Source organism: Prionailurus bengalensis, chromosome C1, assembly GCF_016509475.1.
Source record: "Prionailurus bengalensis isolate Pbe53 chromosome C1, Fcat_Pben_1.1_paternal_pri, whole genome shotgun sequence".
Classification (NCBI taxonomy): Eukaryota; Metazoa; Chordata; class Mammalia; order Carnivora; family Felidae; genus Prionailurus; species Prionailurus bengalensis.
The window spans coordinates 88,604,854-88,623,579 of record NC_057345.1 but is presented as its reverse complement, the minus strand read 5'-3'; the positions used below and the strand labels follow the sequence as shown (position 1 = coordinate 88,623,579).

Here is an 18,726-nt window from a genome sequence, read left to right as displayed (position 1 = left end):
TTAGGCTGGAGATTTGTACATTAAATTGTTAGTTACTAAATATTAAGTCTGGAACAAGATATGACACTTCAGATATAGCAAAGGTAAATTATGGCATACAGCACTATTATAAGGTGTGCTACTATTTTTATAGTAACTTTACCCACTCTATAACCACAAATAAGTATTTGTCTAGTATGTGTGTCGTTTTAAGGAAATTGTGTTGCAGCTTGTAATTACTCGCTCAAACTTCCATGCATCTGCTCAAACTTAGACCTTGCACTGCCTCAAACGCACTTGAGGCAGGGGGAGGAAGAGAATGCTGAGTATGTTTTCTTAGAGCTGATTAAAGCCATTGTATTTACTTTGGTCCTTTAAGAATAAATTTGCTTTACTGTGGGATCAATGAGTCTACTACGTTTCCTTGAAAAGTGAAGTACTTATGATGTGGCAATTTTTAGAGAGAGAAGAGAGAGAAAATGTCAGCAAGCTCTTGGTTTTCCTCAGTGATAGTTCCATGTGTACAACAACTACTAAGTCTGTATTTCTCTCTCTCTTTCTCTCGCACCCGCCCACCCACCCACACACACACACACACACGCACGCACACACACACCCTCCCCACACACAGCATTTGTAAAGCAGAATTCATTGCCTGAACTGCAAGGAAGACTTTCTCCCTCCTTTCAACCATTTATTTTTCTCATTAAACTGGACTTACTTTTTTTTTTTTTTTTTAGAAACCACTCAGATGGTGTCCTTTCTCTTTTATTCACCCAAAGTGGGAAAAGAACAATCATCAAGGGCAAAGAGCAGCTGTAAAAGCAGCACTCAAAGCCAGCTTCATGCTCAGGAAAGGACACTGCATCTCCTTCCCATGATTTCTGGTATTCTTCACGTTCAGAGAATCTTCTCTAGTAATGAACTATAGAAATGACCCCTGAAAGTATTATAGTCTTTAACTGGGCTTACAATAACACTATTAAAAGTCTTTTTGTATACATTCCTCATTAATGCCCTTTATACTCTTCATGCATTTCTGTCTTTGAGCCATTTGCTCTTTATACAAGCATGTTTACACTGAGATTGTTTCTCTGCTGGGAATGCCCTTAAATTCATTCTTATTTACCAAAATCCTCATTGTCTCTCATATTCATGTATCATGTACTTTATCAAATATTCTCTCATTTCCACAAAATAGTGGATCTTTCCTTTATCTTTGCTTCCAAGATTTTGTTGCGTTTCTTTTATATTTGTGACAATTGGCCCTACACAATGATTAAATGTCTCCTTGTCTTTCTTTCCATCTAGGCTGGAAAATCTGTAAACTTCTTCCATTAAAAGTCATGCTTTACATATATATTTGGAATGCACATAGCATTAGCAGGTGTCTGCCAACCAGTACTCAATGCATGTTTATTAACACAGCATCAATGCTGTCATTCCTCTGGAAATGTAATCTTGCCTCTCTGCTTATGGAAATTTTCTGTCCTTCGGAAATCAGCTCTTTCTCGTCATCATCTGGTGACCCCAACCCTCAGTGATGTCTTTTTTTCCTAACTGGAAAGTTGTTTGGAGGATCAAAGGAGCTAAGATACACGGAGAGTGTCTGGCACAGAGTCAGCACTATGTAAGCATTAGCTCTATGAGTTTCATTTATAGTTTGTAATGCACAGAGAGGTGATATACTCAAGAGTACCTGGTGGATAAGTGGTAGAGTGAAATGGAGATGTGGGGCCCCTGGCTTTCCATCTGGGTCTGTGATAGATTTCTCTAAGTCATTGAATCTTTCCCAAGATCCCTGTGACCCTGGCTGCTTGGTTAAGGAAGTATGCATAAAGAACACTCTAGAAAACAGACCATTTATTATTAGCTAGAGCCTAGTTCTGCTCTTTGAGAAAGAACTTTGACTTCTAGCCTAAGTTCTAAATTAAAATTAAATAAACAATTTTATTGATCCTTTACATTGAGCCCTGACCTCATTCTTGCATGTTTTTAAAGAGAGAGAGATACATCCCACAAGGATTGAGCTTACTTAAGACATCTCTGACTGTAAATATGGGAAGGATTAGAATAGTATTTTCATTTAATTACTGCCTATTATTTCCCAGGAAAATATTACAAATATTTGCAATATTACAATTATTTGCCAGGCAAATAATACAAATATTATCTCTGCTTCTTACTGCAATAATATATGGGGAACACTGGTATCCCTATTTAACTGATGAGAGAAAAGAAGCTCATGGCCTGTAAATGACTTGCCCAAATGTATTCAATAAAGGTAAGATGACAGAGTGTTAAATATGCCTGATTCCTGCCTCAAATAACAGGTGTTCAAATTTTGGGTTTATCATTTATCAATTATGTGATCTTGCTTTAGTTACTTAGGCCTTAGTTTCCTCATGTGAAAGTGGGATGATAACATTATCCACCATATGTTGTTGCTGTAATGACTAAGACTTTATAAAAGATTTTAAAATGTCAGATTTAAATGAGAGGTAATATAATTTCATTCCAAATCTATGCGTTAGCCTCTACAAGCATGATGCAGCTTCTATTCAATTAATTCAAAAAATATTTATTCAGCATCTGTTCTAGGCTCTTGGAGTAAAGTCAGTGAACAAAACGGGCAAGGACTGTTGCCCTTGTGCAGCTTATGTAAGAGCAAGAAAAGACAGTCAATAAACAAAATAAAGAGGTAGATTATTTCACATTTTTAAAGAAGATGACAGTGTTATGGGAAATTAAAATGTAGGGAAGGTGGATTGAAAATATCTAGAGGTGCAATTTTTTTTTAAATTTTTAGAAAATGTTTATTTTTGAGAGAGAAAGAGAGAATGCAGGGGAGGAGCAAAGAGAGAGGAGGACAGGATATCTGAAGTGGGCTCTGTGCTGACAGCAGAGAGCCTAATCTGGTGCCCAAACCCACGAACCATGAAATCATGGCCTGAGCCAGATGCTTAGCCTACTGAGCCACCCAGGCACCCCATGGAGATACAATACCAAGTGGATGATCAGAGTATAGCTTACAAAATAGATTACAATTGAAACAAGACTTGAAGACAATGAGGGGGATGGGGAACTTTCCAGGAAGAGAGGTTTTGCACAAAGTTCCTTATGTGGTTTGTTACCTGATATGTTTGAGCAACAGCAAAGAGGTCTCTGTGGTCAGGGGAAGAGTGATAGGTGTGGTCACAGCAATAGCAGGTCCTGTAAAATGTTGTAAGCCCTTATGAAGACTTTTATTTTTACTGTGCAGAGGAGTGAAATTACCTGATGAGTTTTAAAGGGATACCTCTGGCTATTGCATTAAGAACAGATCATAAGGGAACGAGAGCAGAAGCAAAACAATCAGTTAGAAGGTGACTTCGATAACACATATGAGAGATGTGGTGGCTCAGAGCATTGTGGGAGCAAAAGAGTGGTAGAAAGTGATAATCTGGAAAAAAAAAAGAAGTGATAGCCTGCAGGTGGATCCAATAGGATTTCCTTTCATATTAGTTGTGGATATGAGAGAAAGTGTAGATTTGAAGATGGCACAAAAAATTTTAGTCTGAACAAATGGAATGGGTGAACAGTCAACATGGTAAAGATGGCTTTCAGCAGATTTTGTTGGGAATTGGCATTAAAGAAAAGATCAGAAATTCTGTTTTGCACATGCTGAATCTGGGATGCCTGCTGAATCTGGGATGCCAGTAGGAAGGGTTCAGAAGTTGTTCATCTTTCTTTTGGCTATTTTAGCTTATGTACTTGCCAATGTTTTCCCTTCAGCTTAATGTTGCCTTCTTAATTCTTCCATTTATTTTCTATCACTATCTAGGTTGTGTATTTGGTAATAAAGGGGCTTTATGATGTAATTATTCTAAATAACTTGTAATGCTGAAAAACTGAAACTTATTAAATCCTTTTTCCTGATTGATTGATTAATTCAAATATTAAGTTCTCTTTTGCATTAAAGACAAGAAAAGATCATTTCATTGAAAAGTAATTGAACTGTATCCATTGTCATCTTTTATTTGCAAGATATAGTTCTATAAATCTGTTTTTGCATAAAACATATATTAGCAGAGTACATATATGTGCAGAAATTTTTTTACATATTTTTGTTTATTAATTCATTCTAGGATAGATATAATTATATTTATTTAACTATGCAATTTATAATTAAAATATTTAACTTTAAAATATTTAATATAATACACAATATATTTAATATAATATTTAATTACAATTAAATATTAAATTAATTTAATTATGATTATATATTTTGCAAGCAAATTATTTACTTAAGCAAGAAAAAATAATTTATTGAAAGAATAACAGTAGTCTATAAAAATAAAAGAACAGATCAGCTCCTGGAAAGACAAGAACTAGTCATTTTAGTAAAAAATGTAGACTTTGGTTTTACTTTTTAAAGAAAGTATCAAATGAAGCATACCACATGTGCTGATGATGCCGGTTACTCAAGCATTCATCTTCCTACTTTTGATTCTGGGGTTTCGTTCCCTGGAATTCTAATGGAAAAGGCAGGGTACAAATGAAGACATGGCCCTCTTTGGAAATACCAACACTCCAAAGAGGGAATATACTATTACCCCTCCAGTAGCAATTTGTGGGTTTATGAAAGAACACATGTCAGAGAAGGACTTGCTTATGGATTTGAGGGAGATTGCAATATCAAGTAAATGTAATGACATACTTTAGCAAATGCACATGTCTGTAGAACTATGACATGTACTTAGAGAGATGAGAAAAGATTGAAAAAAATTTAACAGATATTCACCTTTAAAAATGGGCAAATAAATATTTTTGCTTCCCATAAAAGATAACATTTAGTTTTTCAGGAAGCTCTTATTTTCTTTGCCCCCTTCTCCTCTCTTCTCAATTTGTTTGTAGGATAAGGAGCTCCATTTCTGCACATTGCTTTTGTAGAGAAATTGTTGTGCTTTTTAATTGTCAGACCAGAGTAAACTTGTTTAAGGCCAAAAGGAATTTGTCTTCTTGTGTACTGAAAGTACAGGAGACCTGAATTCAAGGTCAAACAAAGTCATCAGAAACTGGGCTCGGTCCATTTTTATCACTACCTTTTGCTGGCTTACCTTCATTTTCACCAGTCACACCATGCTAACTGCTAAGAAGTGAGTGAAAAAAGCACTTGTTTCTCTCCCAACTGTTACAGCAAAATACTATTTTGTAAAACTGCCTCCAATTGGGTCATATATGCCCCCGAATTAATCAGTGGATCTATGGAAATGCAATGCAGTCTTCCAGACTGATGGCCCATTTGGTAACTGGAGGAGGAGTCAGCTGAGGATGAAAGGAGCAGTGGTTTGCCAAAGAAAAATACATATGCTACTAAAAGTACCATGGTGAATGGTAAATGGCCAGAACAACAGATGCCCAGTTGAAGAACATTTAATGTGTTGAAAAGAGAACACACAGTATCTTCTCAAGAAACTTCAACAAATTTACTCCTTTTTGATTTTCTTATTCTGGTTGTAGTATGTATCAGTATTCTCCCAGACCCAAAACCTCAAAATAGTTTTTACACATCCCTCTTCCTTGGCTCAGTCATCAAGTTCTATGAATTTATCTTTCATAATGTCTTTTGCATCTGAACTTTTCTTCCCATTGTCAGTGCCACCTTTCAAATTTGGGCTATTACTAATTCTTACCTAGGTAGTTGCGTTAGCCTCCTAACTGATCTTTCAGCTTTCAGTTTCCCAGTATTTTGCAGATATAAATCAAATTTTATTTCACTTTCTCACTTATGTTTCTATGATTGCTCAAAATTTTTATTTTATTCCTCAGTGCTGTAACATAAAGACCACTGTACTTCCTATAATATTTATCTAGGATCCAGGAATTTTATGTTTTAATTATTTTCTGCTTATTAATTGTTACTCTTATTTGTAAAGTTATCCAAAATTGAGTTGAATTCAGTGCTAATTCTTTAACTTTCCCCACAGATCTAAAATTTCAGTAAATGAACATTGTCTTATTGAAATTTTAGAGACATGGTATTTTTTTTCCTTAAGAAAAATGATACAGTATAGAAATTGTTTTAGAAAAATTAGTCTGACTGGGTGTTAGCTGAAGTTAACACTGGAGGCAGAAAGACCCATTCAAGGTTACTGCTGTAATATAAGCATGATGTGGTAAAGTCTGGAGTAAACGGAGTGGGGCCTAGAAATAAAAAGGAAGACAGATTGAAAGAGAGAAATTTGTATTTTACCTCCCAGTTTAACTGTGAGAACCTTAAGGTTAGGATTATATCACCTTTCTGTCTGCATTGAATAACAATGAATAGCCAGGTCAGAGCAAATCTTCAGTAAAGCCTGCGAATGTTGAACAAAATTTTGTGACTGATGGTATATGGGAGTTTTAGTCTGAGTAATTAGGAAAAATATAGGAAAGAGTCCAAAACATTTATTTAAAAAAAATTAAGCTTATTTATCTATTTTGAGAGAACCAGCAGGGCACAGAGAGGAGACAGAAGATCAGAAGCAGGCTCCATACTGACAGCAGAGACCCTGATGCAGGGCTCCAACCCACGAACCGTGAGATCATGACCTGAGCCAAAGTCTGACACTTAACCGGACTAACTGAGCCACCCAGCTGCCCCCAAAACATTCCTTCTCTTCTCTCCTCTCCTCTTCTCTCCTCTCTTCTCCTCTCCTCCCCTTTCCTCATCTCTTCTCTTCCTTTCTGTCTTCCCTTCCCTGTCCTTCCCTTCCCTTCCCTGCCCTGCCCTGCCCTGCCCTGCCCTGCCCTGCCCTGCCCTGCCCTCCCCTCCCCTCCCTTCCCCTCCCCTCCACTCCACTCCCCTCCTCTTCCCTTCCCTTCCCTTCCCTTCCCTTCCCTTCCCTTCCCTTCCCTTCCCTTCCCTTCCCTTCCCTTCCCTTCCCTTCCCTCCCCTTCTCTTCCTTTACCTCCCTTCTCCTCTCTCATTCCTTTTTTCCTTCCTTCCTTCCTTCCTTCCTTCCTTCCTTCCTTCTTTCCTTCCTTCCTTCCTTCCTTTCTTCCTTTTTTTATTTTCAGAAGAAAGAAATTATTTATTTGGACTCCTGGAGGTTGTTGTTGTTTTGGTTGTTTCAAGAAAGGCACTATGCCAGCTTCTGAGTGATATCATGATGATTTTTCTGCTATTAAGATGATATACCTAATACCTTTTGTAAAAATACTGGTGAGGAGCCTAGCTGCTCCTTCCTGTTCCTTCAGTAAACAGTTCCCCTATTCTTGTCTTTAAAAGAAGTCTGGATGCTACCAAGATTTATGCTTCTCAGTTTTTCAGGGAGATTAAACCTGGGTTTTACTTAGAAAATCCACCATGGAAGACTCTAGGGTCATCTTTTTGTACTTACCAGTAATATAAAAACATATTTTAGGTGAACTGGTATAAGAGGTTCAACATTCTGTGTGAGTGTCATGTAGTGCTCACTAACAAAACCCTATACTTTATAAAGCACTTCTGCTGATAAATCATATTTAGCACTTAAAATAATTTTGTGAAATAACTGTAACAAATGTTTGAACTTCATGTTATTAATGAGGAAACTGAAATTCATATGATATTGAAATGTATTTTTGCTTTGGTCAGCTTATCTTACGTTTTCTGGGACCTATTTTCTTTTAGGGAATTATTCTTTGCCCTCTCTAACATATTTTCCAAATCAGAGCTGCTGTAATCTTATATGACCTCATCTTTCTGGCCACAGTGATTTTTCTAAGATGGTTGCATGTCCTATGCTGGACAAATATAATAATTCATTCTCTGGCCACAGTAATTCTAGAGCCAGCAAATTCTTTCATCGAACCTGGTCAATTAAAGTCTTTCCTTTCTTGCAATTTAAAATAAGAACCATGAGGGGCTCCTCAGGTGGCTCAGTTGATTAAGCTTAGGACTCTTGACTCTTGATCTTGGCTCATATGAGGATCACCCAGTAGTTGGGTTCGAGTCTCGAGTCAGGCTCTGCTCTGACAGCATGGCACCTACTTGGGATTCTCTTTCTGCCCCTCCCCAAACCCCCCTTCTCAAAATAAGTGAACATTAAAACTAGATTTTAAATGAGAGCCATGAAAGGGGCACCTGGGTGGCTCAATTGGTTAAGTGTTCAGTTCTTGATTTCGCCTCAGGTCATGATCTCCCAGTTCATGGATTCAAGCCTCCCATCAGACCTGCACTGACAGCAAGTAGCCTGTGTGGGATTGACTCTTTTCCCTCTATGCCCCTTCTCTGTTTGCACGTGTGCACTCTTCTTCTCTCTCTCAATCTCTATCTCTCTCAAAAATAAACATTAGTAAAATAAAATAAAATAAAATAAAATAAAATAAAATAAAATAAAATAAAATAAAATAAAAAAGAACCATGAGAATAGGAGGGTGAAATCGTGAGGAATGAAGTCAAGAATTGACACAGGCAATGCTTCCCAGTATATGGGAGAAGGTGAATCTGGCACACAAAGAAAAGTAGAGATGAGAGAGAAAGGTAGTACTGATTAATATCATCCAATTCCTCTGATTCATAAGGCAAAACTCTAGCTAATACAATGGTTTAACTATACAAACTGATAAATTATACTTTATTTGGCTAATCTGGTTTATGATGGCTTTCTGTTTCATTGACTTAAGTCAGAAGAGTTTTAATACAACCGAAACTATAAAAACAGTACCCCAAAACACATATTTAATTAGTGACAAATGCTGGAATAGATCCTGATTTTCTGATAGTCTAAAGTATATTTTTAAATACATGATAGTGATTACTTACATGAAGCAGACACTGTGAATACTCCACCCACATCCCCTTTGGATCCCTTTGCTACCTTCATGTGCACAAGCTCCCAGGGGACTTATCTCCCACTAGCCAGCATGATTGTTACCTTTTTTGGAGGACTATCCTCAGGTTGTTAGAACCAATTCAGCCTATGCTGCCTGAGAACCAGAAATGCCTGGGAATTATCGCCCCCTGGGGGCATCCCTTGAAAGGACTGGCAAGTAGTAGGTCTTAATTTTCCATCTTCTGTTAAGGATAGTTCTGAGGTATGATTAATCTATACTGTTTCCAGAGTTTCCTTGAAATAGTGAGTCAAAGGTACCTTCCGCTGAACTTACTTAATATTGCACCTTTACACAGCCTCCTTCCCTTTTCATTCCTCTAGTAGGTCCCCTCCCCCCACACTCACATGGAATCCTCTCAGGGTGTAATTCTAGGGAGCCCAATCAAAGATAATGGACTACCTTTTTGCCAAGCTAAACAAGGCAACACAGAAGTTCAAGAATTATGAATGAGAGGACTTAGGTTAAGAACCTAGGTGTGAGATATCAAAAGTAGGTGCAAGAGAACTGTTTGGGAGAGGGACATGAAAAAGCAGGTACTAAGATAACCACTATAATTGTGTTATTCCTCACCTGGAAATGGGAATTAATCAGAAAATGACCTAAAAATGTGGTTCAGCTATATTTCCAGTGAATTGAAAGGGTACACCTTCTTTACATGAGCCAAACATTACAGAGCAGTATTTTACAGTGGTGTGTATCTTGGCTTACAATTTAAGGTTACAATTTATTCTTCTTGGTTTATTTCCCAGTATTCACAGCAATGTCTAGCATACCTGACTGAGGAGTATTGTTGGCTGGAATCTTAGGAAGAAATCTTTACTGAAACCGTTGTAAGAAAGTTATGATTCTTTCCAAAAGTTCAGGAGTAGAATTACTAAGCAGCTGATTTGTTGATTCTCTAAGAAGTGTTCATCCTCTTCTCCCCAAAACAAATACACAGACAAAAATATTTTCTGCATTCACCAGCCAACACCTACCTGTCTATTGGAGCCTTATTTGAGGGAACAGAGAGTAAAAATATGGATAATTCACTGATGTCAGTAATCATTTAAATATTCATTTAAATATTTCTAATACATATTCAAAATTTTTCTAATACACTTTCAAAACTTATTAGAGAAATACTTGTTCATCACTCTTTAATTATATTTGTATATTTTATTTTATTTTTCATAAGCCACATATTTCATAGAACAGTTCCAAGCATTTCAGATGCCTTAAATAAAAAGTTTCATGAACGTGAGCTTCTGCTTCTCAGTGTGTTTCCTGTTTCCTGTTTCCTGAATTTACATTCATACTCAATGTAGGCTTAGGTTTGTTGTGGGGTGTGTGTGTGTGTGTGTGTGTGTGTGTGTGTGTCTGTCTGTCTGTCTGTCTGCCTGTTCTGTCTGTTCTGCCTGTCTCTGTGTGTTACTACTTCTTGCTGTTCTCTTCATAGAATTTCCATGCTTCTAGTACTAACAGATTAACCTTTCTGTCCTGACAGTCTCTAGAGCAGGGCCATTCTAGTATTCTAGGCAATAATCAAAAGAAAAACTTCAAAAATAATACTTTCATAAACTTTTTTGTTGTTGTTAGACTGTGAGATACTTGATGGCAGGAACCATGACTTATTCATCTTTGTATGTGAGTGTATAGAAGATGCTCAACAAATATTTGCAGAATGAATGAATAAACAGATTATGCGTAGAAAGTTCCAAATGGTTAGTCTTTCCCCCCACAACCCATTACACTCCCTGGAGAAAATAAAGTTGGGTTAGAACAGTGGGTTCTAAGACATCGACTTCTCAATGTTGGACTTGTCTCCTCCTTGAGAATATTAGTAATATATCTTAGAAGGAAGCATGCAGACAAAAGTGTGGCTCCCCCCCCCTTTCTGTCCCTGGAGCAGACTGTGCCCAGTAAAAAATGTGGCACAATAATTTTCAAGATGTGACCTACTCCATTTTTATTCCTTTTCATAATCTCACCGGTAATTTAAAAAGCATCACTGACGGGGCACCTGGGTGGCTCAGTCGGTTAAGTGTCTGACTTCGGCTCAGGTCATGATCTCGCAGTCTGTGAGTTCAAGCCCCGCATCAGGCTCTGTGCTGACAGCTCAGAGCCTGGAGCCTGTTTCAGATTCTGTGTCTCCCTCTCTCTCTGACCCTCCCCCATTCATACTCTGTCTCTCTCTGTCTCAAAAATAAATAAATGTTAAAAAAAATAAAAAAATAAAAAACATCGCTGTTATTTATATTTCATGTTGTAAAAGATTAGTTTACTTTGATAGAAAGATAGTGTATAAATGTAATAAGCAACTAAACATAATAAAAGTCAGTGTACAATTGCAATAGAGTGAGTATGCAAGGTTGAAGAAAGCTGTCTGGTATATCTTAAACACAGAATTTCTGACTTCCAATCCAAGTCTCTTTTCAGTAAACTACAATCCTATTCATTTCACATTTCCTGGATCAGCTGTAGCAAAAGATAAGACAATATTCTGCTCTATGCCAATTTCCCAATTTACCCAGGTTCCCAAAAGTCATGTGGGTTTCCTAAAGTAACAACAGCAGTATGAAAAGTGGAAAAGTGGCTTTAAGGCATAAAACAATATTAACGCCTGTTATTAGTTCTATGCAGGAGCAATTATTATGATTTTGCAACCTATTTTTTTGTGAAACAGTTGTCACAGGTAATATTATATAATAAATATATGAGAACTTCTTTCAGGTTAGGGGAAACATTCTAACCTCAAAATTACTACTTCAAACAAATGGAAATCTGTTCTAAATTGAGCCACCGAGAAAAATAATAGAAATCTATACTGGATTTCTGTTCTTATTAAAATACCCAAATTTAATAAGAAATTAGACAAATTTTTTTTCAAAGTCTAACACATTGTATTAAGAGATTGCTCAAAGTGCCTGGGTGGCTCAGTTAGTTGAGTGTCCCACTCTTGATTTCCATTCAGGTCATGATCCCAGGGATCATGTGGGATCCCAGGGATCCCTTGTGGGATCGAGCCCCACATTGTGCTCTGGGCTGGGTGTGGAGCCTGCTTAGGATTCTCTCTTTCTCTCTCCCTCCACACCTCTCCCCTGTTTGTACTCTTTCTCTCTATAAAATAAAATTTTAAATAAGGAGAGATATTGCTCATCTCTTAGCCCATCACATCCTGAATGCAGTTTTTTATTTGTTTACTAATATATTCCTAGTTCTTAACATATTGCCTGACACATGACAGAAGTTCAGTGGGTATTTATTGAATTAACTACACTTAATATATCATTTTGTTATACTTATTACTGCAGTATATGTCACCATACAATGTACCTGTATTATCTGTACTAAGCTCTGTGGCCTACCTTATGATTTCAGATAACAAAGGCAAAATCTGGAGGCATGTAATATATTATTTTTCCACATGTGTTCAATCACTGAATCATATCTCATAAAAATTAACTTAGCACTCACACTGTGTACAGCCCTCTGTTAGGTATTGGGAGGGCCATCCAGTGAAGGATATAAAGCTAGAGAACTATCCAATCTGCCTTAAAGTAATTTATCATTGTCTTTATAAAATGTTGCTTATTATTAAAATGGTGCTTACTAAAGATAATTTTAACTTATTTAAAGAAATACGTGAAGTTTCTCAGATGCTGGGGCAAATTATGAAGCCAATCTTGAAATAAATCTTAGAAAATGTCGTTTCTCTCATACAAAGCTAATATATTTAGAACATAAATACAAAATGCTCTGATTAAAGGAGAAACAGTATCATAAACTGGAAAATTTCAACACAATAAAACATATCATTTGCCACTTGGAGGATCTTAAAGATGCCCTGAAAACTGCACACGCTTATATAAATATTAGTTTTTTCTTCTGCTTAGGGATTTAGAGAATGTCCCTCTGGGTGGGAGTGTAGCTTATTTAGTTAATTTGTGAGCCCCATGAATCACGGAAATTTTGATAGTCCTTAAATAGATTTCAGAATACTTTACCAATTTTTAGAGCTTCAAACCTTTTGAAAACCTTCCATATTAGGAGTGTGTCCAAAACTATTTCAGGTTTAATTTTTTTTGTTGTTGTTATTTTTTAATATGAAATTTATTGTCAAATTGGTTTCCATACAACACCCAGTGCTCATCCCAAAAGGTGCCCTCCTCAATACCCATTATTTCAGGTTTAAAATAATTTCAAGATATTTTCTCATCGTAGTAGAAAAATGATGCCAAGGCTTTTTCTTTTCCCAAAAGGAACTGTGAGGTGTGTTGATTAAAGTAATTATATAGTGCATACACTTTTCAAATTACAGTTCCCAGCACCCCATCCCCAAGATTCTTAAAAAAATTTTCTTTAATGTTAATTTTTGAGAGAGAAAGAGAGACAGAGTGTGAATGGGGAAGGGGCAGCAGGAGAGGGAGACAGAATCTGAAGCAGACTCCAGGCTCCAAGCTCCAAGCTATCTGCACAGAGCCTGACGCAGGGCTCAAACCCACCAACTGTGAGATCATGACCTAAGCCAAAGTCGGATGCTTAACCGACTGAGCCCCCCAGGTGCACCACCATCCCCAAGCTTCTTCTATGCCACTAGCCCTGCTTTTGCAAATCACTGCAACATTTGAATTTGAGAACTCATAAAATTTTTACTTTGTACTTCCTCATTTCCATTTGTACTTTGAAAAAAATTCTCATTACTGCTGCTCCACTATATTTCAGTGTAGGCCTTAGGCCTGACTTGTCCAGAACATATACCAGTGCACATCTGGGCATTTTTCATGCCTGTTCTCATTGTCTGATGCAAGAGTATACGACTCTTCCACTCTCTTTTCAGACTATTACCATTAGTTCACTGCTTCTTTTTTATTACCACTTCTTTGGTCAAATGAGGGGAACCTTATGCCAAGATCAAAATATGTTTCTACTTTGATAAATTCTATTTCTTTGGAATTGTGTAAGCATGACATTCACTTGCACTCTCTTTGGATTGTCCCTTTTAGATTAAGGGATGGTAACAGATAAAAAGGGCCTATTTCTTGAAGTTGACAAGCCCAAAGATGAACTGAAAACACAGTTTGCTTGCTGTTAATCACCACACAAAAGTGGCAATGATAAAAATTACATGAAAAGAGGGGCACCTGGGTGACTCAATCAGTTAAGCGTATGACGCTTGATAATCGACACAGGTGATGATCTTGCAGTCTAGGGATTGAGCCTTGCATCGGGTTCCATGCTGAGCATGGAGCCTGCTTGGGACTCTCTCTCTCTCTCTCTCTCTCTCTCTCTCTCTCTCTCTCTCTCTCTCTCTCTCTCTTCTCTCCCTCTCTCCCTCTTCCCCTCTCCCCTGCTCACGCTTTCTCTCTCAAAATAAATAAATAAATTAAAAAAAAATTACAGGCAGGGATGCCTGGGTGGCTCAGTTGGTTGAGCGTCCGACTTCGGCTCAGGTCATGATATCCCGGTCTGTGAGTTTGAGCCCCGCGGGGGGCTTTGTGCTGACAGCTTGGAACCTGGAGCCTGCTTCCGATTCTGTCTCCCTCTCTCTCTTCACCTCCCCCGCTCATGCTCTGTCTCTCTCTCTCCGTCAAAAATAAATAAACATTAAAAAAAAATTACAGGCAAAGTAATATAATGCATTTAAAACAGGTTTTATGACATTTTTCTGGAAAAGAGAAGGTCCATAAAATATTAATGGTATAAGGAATTCGATCATTGATTTAGTTATAGAAGCCCTTAATATTGGATTTAGGGTTACAGAATGGTTCATTCTTAGAAACTTAGGCAGGCTCAAGTTCTATTCTAATCACATGCTAGCTATCCAGTCTTACTGTAGTGGCCTTCTGTTAATTGGAGTTCTACCTCACTTTCTTCCTTTTCCAGTCAAAGTCCCCAACTTTACTTTGGTCTTTTATCTCTTCTACATTCTCTTTTTGTATATTTAGATTGGGTCTCATCCTTGACTCAAGAGTCGGAGTAAGAGAATTTATGCATAGTTACCTGGTGGATCGTATTGCTTCAGATCACAATGCTTAGGCGTGGGCATGAGACATGATCAGGGCAAGTAAGAGGCAGTGAGGCTTCTCTTGGAACTGCTAGCGCAGAAGTGGTGCTCTATCACCGTGCGTTACTTGAGAGACGTCCAGGCTAGGTGCTGTAGCAGCTGCCTCTTTGCCACCTGTAGCCTGAAATCAAAGTCCATTAGGGAAGGTGTTGCTGACAGGAGGTGTAAAAGTGAGTCCTGATGACATTATTTGTGCCCTGTGTTCCCTTGTGCCAAAGATAGGCCCTATTTCAAGAATTCTCAGTTATAAGAACAAATAAATTCCTTTTTTGCCTAAGTCATTTGGAGATGGTTTTGATTTATGTACTTATACTTCAGTGTTTGTAATAAACAATGCTCACTGACTCAGATTTTGATATCAGAATGTGGGAATGTTAGAAATAATATTTTCTAAAATTTTAAAATTTATTGAGTAGAAAAAATATATGTATACAGTGGTGAGGTACCTTGTATCCTAGGCTGGGAGATTGGTAATTTTTATTCTTCACAATAAAATAGCTAATTAGAATATGCAGTAACATATTAGATCATGGAATTTAAACAATGAGTCTATTACGGCTGCAGAATATGGTTGCTTTTTTTGTTTTTGGTAGAAAAAATTTAGCATGCTGGAGTATGTTGGTTACATTTTGAACTTAGTAAAAGACACTCAGAAATCAAAAAGGCTTAGTTAAAACTCGTCTATCTGGAAGCAGGGTAAAAAGGAAATATACTTGTTCTACAAAAACCAATTTTGCCTAGGGCTTGCTATTTATGATGTTTGAAGTACCAGAAATCTTAGTCTTTGTGTGATGGAAATGCTACCCAAACTAACAATCAGAGGCAAGGTGGCAGGTAATATCAAGATCATCATGTTCTATACTCCTGCATCACAAGGGGACAATTGCTTCTGTAGAGTTGTGGCCAAAAAGAGAAGATTGTATAGAGTTTTGTCTACCCAGGCTTTCAAACTACCCATTGAGTTGAAAAGAGAAGATGTAAATTCCAGAGCTAACACAGCATCCTGCTGCTCAATAAAGTCAGAGACTGAAGATGCACTGGGAAGGCTTTTAGTTTTATTAATTTTCATTTGGGGCTTCTGATACTTGCAATTTGAAGTGTCCTTCACTGTTAAATTGAGTCTCAGAGAGCTTTGATTTCTTATAGATAATATAGGAATGACAATAACTTTATTCCAAGATAAATTTAAGGATTAAATTAGACCATACAAGTTGGAGGATTAAGCACCTTGTCTGGTCCATAGTTGAGACTTGATATCGCAACAAATATTATTGGTGTAGGTAGTTCAAAGTTCCAGAAAAGAAGGTTTAGGATAATTTAAACTGTAATAATTTATATAGCGAATAGTAAACCTGTGGAATTCATTATTTCAAGAAATAGTACTCATGGTAAATACATTTTTAAAAATAACAGACCCACAATGAATTATTAGCGAAGCTAAGATTTTCTATACATACATTAGTAGCAACATGTGATTCCAGTGCTGATACCACTATTATTTTACATTGTAAATACTTTTTTTGTTTATCTTTAATGTTTATATTTTATGTTTGTTTTTTTCACCAGCTAGGTTATCTTTGCACCATCAATATTAACATACTGCTTGATCATAGTAGGCAACTAGTTTATGTTTGTTGATTATATCCATATATGAGTTAATTAACTAATGAAAATTCTTTTCTCTTGTAAGCATCAAAACAGAACCATATTTAGAGTGTATTTTCAGCATAAATCTAATCAAAGTAATTTTTTTCAATGTAAATGCTTACTTAAAATCCTCAATAAATTTGTGCATAAAAGATACCCTTAATCCCTTATTTATGCTGGTGGAGTTTTACCATAATACTGAGTGTTATCTGTTTTTCTTTATAGGGGTCTTTTATACTGACTCTTCTTGTACTACTTTTTCAGTCTGTTGAATTATTTATCATGATCCCCAGCCTTGGGCCAGGCCTAACTAACTATACTAAGAAGAATTACAAATTTTTGTGAAGGTACTTGACAAATAAGAGTGGGGTGAACCATAGGAGCAAAGTAGAAGTAACTAAAAAGGAATAAAAAATTAAAGTGAAATAAAGCTAAAAAAAATTAATTAAATTTAGTGAATTGAATTTATTTTCAGAATGGAAAAGTTAGGAATATGGTAGAAGTAATCCCAGTATAATTTATTATGGTATAGCTATGTTTCTTATTCTAGACTTTCCTGAAAGTAACCATTTTATTGTTTTCAATATAGTGTATAATGAAATGAAGTTTAATTTTTCTGTTTTTGTAAGATGTCCTACGCATAGAAAAATTATCTTTATTGGACATATATTTTAATTTTGCATTAAAGACTTGGCATTTACATACAACGCATTCAAAAACTTTCACTGTGTACTCTTTATGCTTTAGGTAGTATCTTGGTTCAGAGGATACCACAACCCTTGCCTTAAGAAGCAATAAACAAAAATGATAAGAAAGTAGATAATGACAATGCAAAAAGTGAAGTGTTATGATAGTGAAGGCACAGAGAATGTGTACCTGAACTAGACTGGGAAAAAGTTGGGAGACGTTAGAAAGTCTTCTGAGCTGAGTCTTGAAGGAAGACTTAGCCAGGTCAAATGCGATTGGGGTTGGGATCTGGGAAATCATTCTTTCTAAGAAGCTACAATTTGTGACCATAGTAGAGAGAGAGTATGGGGGATTAAAGGACTGCAGATGATTTAGTGTAATTGGGGGCCACATTAGATAAATGAAGGTAGAAACACTGGTAATGACTAAATTACAGACAGCCTCAGATACCTGCTAAGGTTTGAACTTAATTTCAAGGCTGCCAGTATGTATTGAATGGCTTAAATAGGTGGATATGACATGATCCACTTGGTTTTTAAAAAGAATTCCTGAAGGGATGACGAGAATGTATAAGAAGGGGCAAAATGATAAGCAGGAGATCAGTTTAGCAAGCAGTACTAATTCAACCAAGACATTATGCTTGCCTAAACCAAATTAATGGTGTTAGGATGGAAAGGAGATGAACTGAAGAAGTATTAAAAAACACAATCTATAATTTTCTGTCTAATTGAATGTTGGTGATGAGGTGCAAATTTTTATCTCAGAAAATTAATATATGCAGGTGTCACTCATTAAGATGATTGTAAGATGAGTTTGATATTTGTATATGTTAAATTTGAAGCTCTTTTGGGACATTTAAGTGAAAATATCAGGCAATTAGTTTTACTGAAAAATATGTAACCAAGTTTTTATCATTAAATGTAATGGTAAATGTCCTGGGGCCTTCTGGGAAGGATTCTCTTCCTTGATTAAAAAAAAAAAAAAAAGGAATCCCAACCCTTCTTTCCTGTTCCAACATTGATTTATAGGGACCTGATGCTTGGAACTACAGAAATATTCTTTTGACCATTAGGGAAAAACAAGGAGAATCACAAAGAACTGGAAACAAAGCCCTGATATTACGAAGCTACTGGATTGCCATTCAACTATGGACTATTTTAGATGAGATAATAAAAACACTTGTTGTTTGAGCAACTTTTCTTTTTTGTTATTTGCAACTGAAGGCATTACAGCCTGATGATTGAGAGGTGATTTGAAGATAATTCAGTGGAATGAGTATAGGGAACTTTTAAAAAAGCTGAATTGTGGGGCGCCTGGGTGGCGCAGTCGGTTAAGCATCCGACTTCAGCCAGGTCACGATCTCGCGGTCCGTGAGTTCGAGCCCCGCGTCAGGCTCTGGGCTGATGGCTCGGAGCCTGTTTCCGATTCTGTGTCTCCCTCTCTCTCTGCCCCTCCCCCGTTCATGCTCTGTCTCTCTCTGTCCGAAAAATAAATAAACGTTGAAAAAAAAAATTAAAAAAAAA

The 18,726-nt window shown here is 36.8% G+C and overlaps 1 non-coding gene across 1 annotated transcript; it reads right to left on the bottom strand.

Annotated features, from left to right (window-relative positions):
* Positions 1-721: 721 nt before the first annotated feature.
* On the bottom strand, positions 722-938 carry LOC122482187. The gene has a single exon (XR_006297005.1). It is a non-coding gene; the product is annotated as a small nucleolar RNA U3 (small nucleolar RNA).
* Positions 939-18,726: the final 17,788 nt, after the last annotated feature.